The sequence below is a fragment of the Sus scrofa genome, chromosome 6 (assembly GCF_000003025.6).
Source record: "Sus scrofa isolate TJ Tabasco breed Duroc chromosome 6, Sscrofa11.1, whole genome shotgun sequence".
Taxonomy (NCBI): Eukaryota; Metazoa; Chordata; class Mammalia; order Artiodactyla; family Suidae; genus Sus; species Sus scrofa.
Window position 1 is genome coordinate 112,617,634 of NC_010448.4, and position 9,699 is coordinate 112,627,332.

Consider the following 9,699-nt stretch of genomic DNA (forward strand, 5'->3'; position numbering starts at 1 on the left):
TTTTCAAATCAGTTTTCACCTGCCTTAACCTCCTGGATATGTCTACAGGGGTCCATGAGTCTTACCTAATTTTCCTTAAAAAAAAAATAGCAGACCTAAATATACAGACAATTCTACAAATTGAGTGGCATGTGCTAGCTCCAAAGGGCATATAGTGCATGACTTCATAAAAGATGGGAATAAGCTAAAGTGATCCATGCGATTAAAAGTAAATAGTGGAGTTCCCGTTGTGGCGCAGGGGTTAACGAATCCGACTAGGAACCATGAGGTTGCGGGTTCGATCCCTGCCCTTGCTCAGTGGGTTAACGATCCGGCGTTGCCATGAGCTGTGGTGCAGGTTGCAGACGCGGCTCGGATCCCGCGTTGTTGTGGCTCTGGTGTAGACCAGCGGCTACGGCTCCGATTCGACCCCTAGCCTGGGAACATCCGTATGCCGAGAGAGCGGCCCGAGAAAATGGCAAAAAGACAAAAAAATAAAAAAATAAATAAATAAAATAAATAAAAGTAAATAGTTACCATTGAAGGGATGGTTTTAAAAAAAGAGGGTAACGTTTCTGGGGTGCTGGAAACACTATGTCTTGATTGGATGCTGATTTAATACTATGTTCAACTAATGAATACTCAGCAGGTTTTCCACTTATATGTGTATGTACTGTCCTGCATGTATCTGATACTTCCATAAAGGGTGAGTATGTATGAGTGTGTGTGTGTGTGTGTGTGTGTGTGTGTGTGTGTGTGCGTGCGTGCAATTTAAATTTTCAATTCCCTGAACTGTAATATAAAGCAAGACATGAGAATCTTAAGAGATGCTCTTCCAGGGGATGGGAACCAAAGGAGCTGGGAAAGGCTAATATTTTGGCTGTTCAAAACACACTTTTCTTCATTTACTGGACCAGAAAGCCATAAAGAATGGACTTCAGACTCTGAACCACTGTGTTAACCAATTAAGACAAAAGAAAAAAAAAAAAATTAACGTAGTCAGGGCCTCTAGTTTATTAAAAGATTTATATTGAGCAGAGGGACTGGATTATACCCTTTAAAGTTAATAAATTTTTTTTTAGTCATTTATTTCAGAGTTCACCTAACAGCTCCCCCAAACAACCAACAGAAATTTTGTTAGTGATTGCAGTCAAGCCAAGTGTATCCACCCACTGACCATAGGTCAAGTTACAAACAAAATAGTTCTAGGCTTTCTGGGAAGCAAACAAATCAGTGTGGACTCAGTCACCCCCCACAAAACATTCACATTAACCTGTGCTAGTAGGCCCTTTCCAGATGTGGATGTAGATATTTTTAAAAGATGCCAATTAATTTCACTTGTGAGAGAAAAAGTAATTCAAACTATTCAATCATGAAAAATGTGCCACTGAACATAAAAATATTTCAATACTTAATGACAGAATCTCTTGAATTTATTTTTACGGAAACGAATGCTAAAAAAAAGTTTCCAAAAAACAGACAGACAAACATGCATAGCCTGAGGTTTTCTTGGTTATTAGAAAATATTTTTAAGTTCTAGGGTAAACACACAAAAAATTATTTTTTGAGTACTTATCAACACATTATTTGTTGCTCAAGACAATTTAAAGAGCATTATAAAGCTGATTATAGGAGTTCCCATTGTGGCGCTGTGGAAACGAATCCGACTAGGTACCATGAGGTTGCGAGATTGATCCCTGGCCTCGTTCAGTGGGTTAAGGATCTGGCGTTGCTATGAGCTGTGGTGTAGGCTGCAGATGCAGCTCAGATCTGGCGTTGCTGTGGCGTAGGCCGGCAGCTACAGTTCCAACTGGACCCCTAGCCTAGGAACCTCCATATGCCGCAGGTACGGCCCTAAAAAGCCAAAAAAAAAAAAAAAAAAAAAAAGATAAAGCTGATTATAAATCGTTTACTTAAGATGTTTTTCTTCTTTCTCTAAGAGAATGTATTTTGTTTTTTTAAGAAAGAATGAAAATCCTGACCAAACATTACATTTTGGCTTCAAATGCCAAAATAAGTCAAAATATTTAAGATCAAAATTAAGCAGAAAATATCTCAAAAGTTAACCACTTTACAAAAATCTCATAAACTCAGTAGTGAGGAACTGAAATTCCCCTCTAATTTGATATTCATTCCAAGCATCATATTAAAAGGGTCCCAGTCCAGTAAAGGGAGAAATCACTTGCTTTGCAGTCAGGCTTAACTCTCTACTAAAAACAGACATGGTTCCACTTTGGACTCTCACAATAAATAGTCCTACTGCCTGACTTCCACTTTCATCATCTCTAAAACAGGAATAAAACCACTTGAGTGGCAAGGTTATAGAAACAATTAGCTGAGGTAACATACCAGTTTCCTCCTCTGAAATAAAAAAGCTTTCATTTTTAAGGTGTAGTTCTACCAGACATTGGTTTTTAAAAAAAGATTTGAAGAGATGGCAGTAAATATCTAAAGTTTCAAACAGCTTTCTCTGGTATCTGTGCTCTTCTGAGTTCTATGAATGGCCTACTGATTATTACCAAAAATAAATTAGTGAGATGTCTTAGAACTATATATGAGGAAAAAAAAAAAACCAAAAAACTGAAAGGGCATTCCTTAGAATGCTTACTAGAAGCAGTAATACAAATGTTGATACTTAATGCCACAGAAGAAAGCTGAATAAACTAAAAATTTACTTTAAATGTGAGGACAAATAGAATCATTTCACATTTCTAGTTCCAATAATTTCTGGAATAATAAAGAATGCAAATTATGATCCTTTAACTTTTTAAAAATTATTTCCTTAACCCATCAAAGCATACATTATATATCAGAATCAGGAAGGGGAAACTCCATATAAATGTTTTAAATTAGGATGTTTAAATAAAATTTTTTTAAAATAAACACAAAATCCAATATTAAAACTACAATATACAGTCATACATAAGTATATTATAGTCAAGTCAATTTTTAATTAATATAAAAATAATTTTAAATTACAGTATATAGGAGTACAGAAATACACTAATACTCCAATATTCATGCATTTATTTTTTGTATAGGTAGGTATATTCTATAAAAGAAAACCTAAGGAGTTCCCAGCATGGCTCAGTGGTAACAAACCCAACCAGCATCCACTAGGACACAAGTTCAATCCCTGGCCTCGCTCAGTGGGTTAAGGATCTGGTATTGCCATGAGCTGTAGTGAAGGTCATCAGATCCTGCGTCGCTGTGGCTGTAGTGGAGGCCAGCAGCTGGAGCTCTGATTCAACCCCTAGCCTGGGAACTTCCATATGCCCCAGGTGTGGCCGTAAAAAGACAAAAAAAAAAAAAAAAAAAAAAAAAAAAAAAAAAAAAACCTAAGAACAGATCAAGGATGAATACTTCCCCAAGTTACTTGACTATGAATGCCATATTGTATTTATAACAGCACCTCCTTTTAAATGACTCAAGCTGTTTTAAAAGCATTACACCAATGCTTCTTGGGAAAAAACTCAAGTAAACAGTTACCTTAGTAGAGGCTATAGACCAGAACTTCTGATTCCAATACTAAACGTTCTTCTGCACCTTAGGGTCTAGGTACTTGTAAGGTCCTCTTTAGAATACCCTTTCACCATAGCAGATGAAAAGCTAAATATTCAGTCAAGAGAATATAAGAAATATCATCATGGTTTAACCAACTAGTATAATCTCTCAGGCACAGATAACTCAGCACAGTAGGGTCATTCCAGCATACAACATGGAAACTTATCAATCACACTACCCACTAACTTAGCCAATCTTCCTTTGAACTTACTTATAGCTGCTCAGGCTGCTATAGGTTGTTCTCAATCCAATTTTAGTGTTCCAGGGTTAGTTTATCTTCATTTTCATCTTATTTCTACTCTGCTTGATTTTCTACTCTTCAGTTATAGCTTCTACCTGTGGTCTGTGTCCAAGCTCTCTTCATTCAGAGGCCCTGAAATCCCACTGAGTATTTTGGCTGTCCTTCCCTGAAACTGTTCGAGACCCAAGACTATGCCAAAACTATTGAGTGGTTTAACAATCATTTTCTTGAGCTGGAAGTCGAACTAAAATGTTTTATTCCACAGAGCAGGGGTTCTCAAATCTGACTACATATTACTCCATAATTTATTAAATCAGTTCCTATTGATGGACTTTCAGAAATCAACTAATCCAATCTTTTATAATTAGAAACAATGCTTCAATGCATATATATGTATATCTGTATGTGTATATATGCATCACGAATACACACATATCTGTAAAAACGACTAGAGGAGAACTTGCTAGGGCAAAGGACTATATTCTTTAAAAAATTTTTTTAATTGAAGTAAATTAATTTACAATGTGTTAATTTCATGTGTACAGCAAAGTGATTCAGTTTTTATATATATACACACACATTTACATATTATATATATATATACATACATATATATTCTTAAGATTCTTTTGCATTATAGGTTATTAAAAGATATTGAATATAGTTCCCTGTGCTATACATTAGGTCACTGCTGTTTATCTATTTTATGCAAAGTAGTGTGTATCTGTTAATCCCTAACTCCCAATTTGTCCTTTCCTCCCACTTCCCTCTTTGGTAACCATAACTTTGTTTTCTATGTTTGTAAGTCTCTATTTCGCAAATAAGTTCATTTATATCATTTTTTAAGATTCCGAATAAGCAGTATCACATGCTATGTCTTTCTTTGTCTGACTTACTTCACTTAATATGATGATCTCTATATCTATTCAAAAGGGCTATATTTTTAATGCTGATGCCTATTACTCTATCTGATGGTTCTCCTGGAAACTATCTTCTCTCAAAGAAATAGAAAAGTATAAAAGTAATAGAGTAAATAATATCTATTCTTAGTAATATTACATTTCCCTTCCTCGAAGCCTATCTCCCACCCCACCCCCAAAATAGTTTATTTTTAGTGATAAAAGCAGCACAGCCAATGGGTGGAAAAAATTATCTTTAAAACTCAAGCGTATAAAAAATACAGATGACTTCTAACCTATCATATATGATAAACTATTGTTAACAACCCTCAAAAAAATCACACTCTATCACTCTGAGTATCTGAAAATCCCTGCATTTCAGGCTAAAAATTAAAGTCATCCAAAGCCTTTGAAAAGGAATCATTTTGGGATATTTTAGGCCACCCTAAGAGTCACGGAACTAGAAAGTCCCTTAGCGATCAACTAATCCAACAGGGCGAAAGATTTATTAAGGAAAATGAGGTCATCAGAGTTTAAGAAACTAAACTACATCTGGACCAGATTAGAACCCTAGGCTTCCTGCCCTTGACACTAGCTCTTGCCCTTGACCCTAGCTCCTGCCCTTGACATTATGCCAAGGCAGCTCACTTGCACAGAACAAAGCTACTACACTCCTGGCGCCCAAACCACCTAAGAGGATACACACACTACCGAATGGCACTTCATGCCAAACTGGGGTTGATGTTGCAGGGGACACACACATAGAGAGCAGTCCCTAACATATATGTTGCCTGTATACATGCAACTCAAGAGCTTGGGTGCTGTAAGTACAGTTGGAAGTTCAGACGAAGAAGTATACTGAGTCCTAAAGAGAGTTACAGGGCATAAGAACCGAGCAGTATTTATGCATAACCTCAAGTTTCCTTTTAAAAACACTAATATAAATCACAATCTTAAAAGTTTTCAAAAGGTCCCATTCAGTTCCTGAATTCACCTTCTGCCTACTTTAAACTCATCATTTTATGTAGAAGATGGAGCATTTACTACAATATTTATCTGTATATATTTTATCTCCTCCCTGGCATGAATAAGGTGGTTTAATTTAAAACGTATCTACATTTAGTTAAATACACAAAGACTAGCATCCACTCAAATTAACTGATATAATTTACTGAAAACTTAAAACAAAAATAAGTTTGTAGAAGGAAAAAACATAAGGGCGAAGCATAATGATTTGTTGATACAAATTACTTTCAACTTAGAGTTCTTAACCCAACTTGAAAACAGATTCTAAAACATGTACTCATGGCAGATGTGAAATAATTACTCAAATAACAAAATCCAAATTCCAAATCTATCATATTTTTTAAATGGGTGATAAAATTCACCACAAGTCTGTGCAGTGCTTAAACTTGATTACGTTTTGTATTTGAGCCAAAAAAACAAATTTGAATAATGTTAACTTGGGTGAAACCATAAAGTATATACAAAAAGTATATACAAGCACTATATTTCTCAAATAACAGCTCTGATTTTTTTTTTTTTTTTTTTACAAAAATCACTCTTCCAACTTGAGACTACCCGTTTGAAAACAGGATGGGGATTTGAGTTGCTTAGGATTTTTTAAAAGGGATTTTAAAGCAAGATTAACTGTTGCTTTAAGTCTTGACATTTCCCCATTAATAACCCTAAAGCTTAATGAGGCACAATAGATTTAAGAACTGAAGATTTTTAATGAAAACGGAAATTGAGGACAGTTTGGTACAATACTGTCACCAAAGTAATCTGTTCCAAAAAGAAATGAGACTCTACATTAAAAAATACAAACTATCAAAAAAGAATTCCCTCTTAAAATCTCAGTCCAAACTTTTAGAAGAAGGTCAGGGCGGACTTTGATGAAGGTATGAAAGTCAAAACATACTCTGTAAGGAAATTCCGAACTTGCAATTAAGGCCTAAGAATATGCGTGTGCGTGTGTGTAATTTTGTGTGTGTATATATATATCATTTAAAATATGTTTATAATAATAGTTTAAGATACACAAATTATTTTTCAAATTGCACCTAGTACATTTGCAATTCACCACATCATAGTAAAGGCCACATGCCACAAATTTTAAAAGGGCAAAGATATGCATAAGTAGAATAAACTATGAACACCAACTATGCTAATTTTCCTTACTTTTACAGGAACTTATTACCAAGACATGCCAATCAAATAAACATGGAGAATACATATATGTTTTTTACTTAAAATGATCATTGTGTCCTAGATTATCCATTCTAAAACAGAGCTTTTTGGTTTTTTTAAAGTTTCATGTATTAAATATTACCATTCTCAAAGTCTTTACCTAATAGGTGAAAAGCGCCTATGGTTTGTGCATTTTTTTTCATAAGTCCTCATCCAGGATTGAAAGCAGGACCTATGTGATAAGACTAATAATCTAGAATACCTGTGAACACAAAGGTGATGTCCTTGATGCTTTATAATTCACACAGTGTATTTAAATTAGAACAATGGAGCTATGCAATTAAAATGTGAACTAGAAAAACAAAGCAGGTTCTAATCTATTAATTACTGGATGGGTGGTAAAAGTAAAATTGATTTTTTTTCTGCTGATAAATCTAAGCATTTAAAAGTCACTTGTACAGTTTAAAAGGAAAGCTTGTCATAACTTTCTGATATCCCTTGATCAGTGAAGTTTAATGCTCAAGTTCTGCTTTTTTTTTAATAGGACAATACTAATGCCTCAGGCTAAAATACGGAGGAAAATAGAGAAAACCTTAAAGCTGAATACGATGATATGCAAAATTGACTCGAATTATGTAAATCTAGGTAAGAGAATACCTCAACTAGTAAAGAATCTCTCAAAGTGAAAAAAAGGAAGTGTTCAAAGTAAAACAAAGAATACTTTAGTTAATTAAAGGCCTGGCGTCCTTTTGAATATTCAATTATTCTTCAATTGGTCTGAAAAAATAAGGCAGTTGGTATTTACACTAATAACCTACTCATCTGCTGTTCTAAAACTCTTGAGTCCTTAGATTGGCCTGAGTCGGGGCGGGGGGAATTAGATTTTTAACAGCAGATGACTGCAGAGGGGCCATATTCACCTTGCAGATAGATCTGGTTATTCTGGTGTGTAAAGCAGACCATTAGGACAAAGTCATTTCCAACCTCAGTGTGTACAATCCACATGGTGCACTTAACCCTAAAACAACCCAAAAACTGATGTTGCATAAACTCTGCTTCCACTTCTAATGACCTTGCAAATCACTCAGTGTTATTGCTTGACTTGCACCAGGAATTAAAAGTCTGCCAAACAACTCGATGACAAAGTTTTAATCTCTCCATTCCTCAAGGTTTTAGAAAAATCAACATGACGTTGGCCTGGAAGAAACTGAGAAAGAACGTACAAGGGGAAAGGGCAAGCCCATTGTTTGGCTTTTCAATATAATACTTTTTTAATGCTTAAGGAAACAAAAAAGAATATGACCTAAAAATTCCGCACCTGGCCTCTAGGCAGAGGACTCAAAGAGGACAGGAGACTGCTCCCGTGGCACCACACTTAAGTCCCATGTTATTTGTGGTAACAGTCCTAACTTCACTGCGAAGTATTCAATTAAAACTCACTTTCAGATCAAAAAGTTAGTGTGCATACCACCACTTCACTCACACTCTTGGGATTTTATGTCATCTTTAAATAAGTAAGACCACTCCATGATATCCAAAACATGGTTTTTAAAGATTTTTCTAAATCTATGTATGATACAGGTTTAAAAAAAAAAATCCGAAGTTCTTAAATTTATCTTGCTTTCCCCTTAACTTTAAACATTTGAAGTAGCGCTTTTTTTCTTCTTCCCTTTCAGCCTAACTCCGTCAATAAACCCCATTTTCAAAGAAGAAACAATAAATGAAGTGACAGGAGGTGAAAGAATGAGGAGTGTGCACTCCAAGAATAAAGGGTGGTTTTATAACAGGAGGTACTTTTGTTAGCAAGTGACTGGCAGGTCTCCTCCCCCAAGTTAGAAAAAATTCCATCCACTCCCCAAAAGTGCAGAGGCCAAAAAATGTCTAGTCTACTAGTTCTGAAACCCCAGAGTCAGAAGAGAATCGAGGTGGGGGCGGAATGGCGAGTGGGGGAAGGGGAGAGGGAACGACCAGCAGGAGACGAAAGAACAAAAGGAGAAACCCAAGAAAGGAGAAAGGAACGACGGGACCCAGGCGGCCCGAGAGCCAGTGGGAGGGAGGGAGCCCGAAAGTGGGCGAGCACGACCCGGGGGAGGAGAGCACGGAGCCGGGACGGCTCCTCCGCGCACCATGGACAGGGCTCGGCACCGCCACGGCCCACACCCCTCTAGGGGGCAGCGGGAGGGAGCGCGAGAGACCGCGGGCGCCGGTCCCGTCCCGCCCCCGGCGCCCGCGGCCGGAGCGCGCCAGGCCCTGACCCGTGAAGACCATGGAGGGGAGCGATCCGTACCATCTGTTCCTTTCCCGGTCGCCCCGGGCGCATCGGCACATCCCAGCCGCGCCCGCGCTTTTTGGAGCGACCGTCAGCCGGACACCCCCAGCCGCCGGCGGTGCGCTGGGGGTCACTTGAAAGGATTTCCCCGGAGACTCTGCGGGCTAGTGGAGGGCGGACCCGCCCCTCGCCCGCAGCCGCTTGGGGACCTCACCACCCTCGGGGGCAGACTCTGGACCCCTGGCCGGTCTCCGCCCAGCGCGGGGGTAGCGGCCGCGGCGCACGGCTCAGTTCCCCGCTACCTGTCTGGCGAGCAGGCAGGGGCCTCGCGGCATCCTCCGACCGGACGCCGCGGGAAAGTTGGGAGCTAGGCCGGGCTGGGGACCGGAGGCGCGAAGTGGGAAAGGAGCCTGTGACCTGCCTGGAGCAGGTGCTTCCTGCTGCGGAGGAGACTCCCAGTACCATTTCCAGGGGAAAGCTGTCTGGCACTCTCCCCAAGGCGTGAAAAGTGCAGTCTCCCGGTAAAGGCGCCCCCAAGACGCACTCAGGGCAGAGGC

The 9,699-nt window shown here is 38.6% G+C and overlaps 1 protein-coding gene across 1 annotated transcript in view; it reads right to left on the reverse strand.

Annotated features, from left to right (window-relative positions):
- Positions 1-9,699, reverse strand: part of CDH2 (cadherin 2) — a 232,361-nt gene that overhangs the window by 220,921 nt on the left and 1,741 nt on the right. The window lies entirely within an intron of this gene.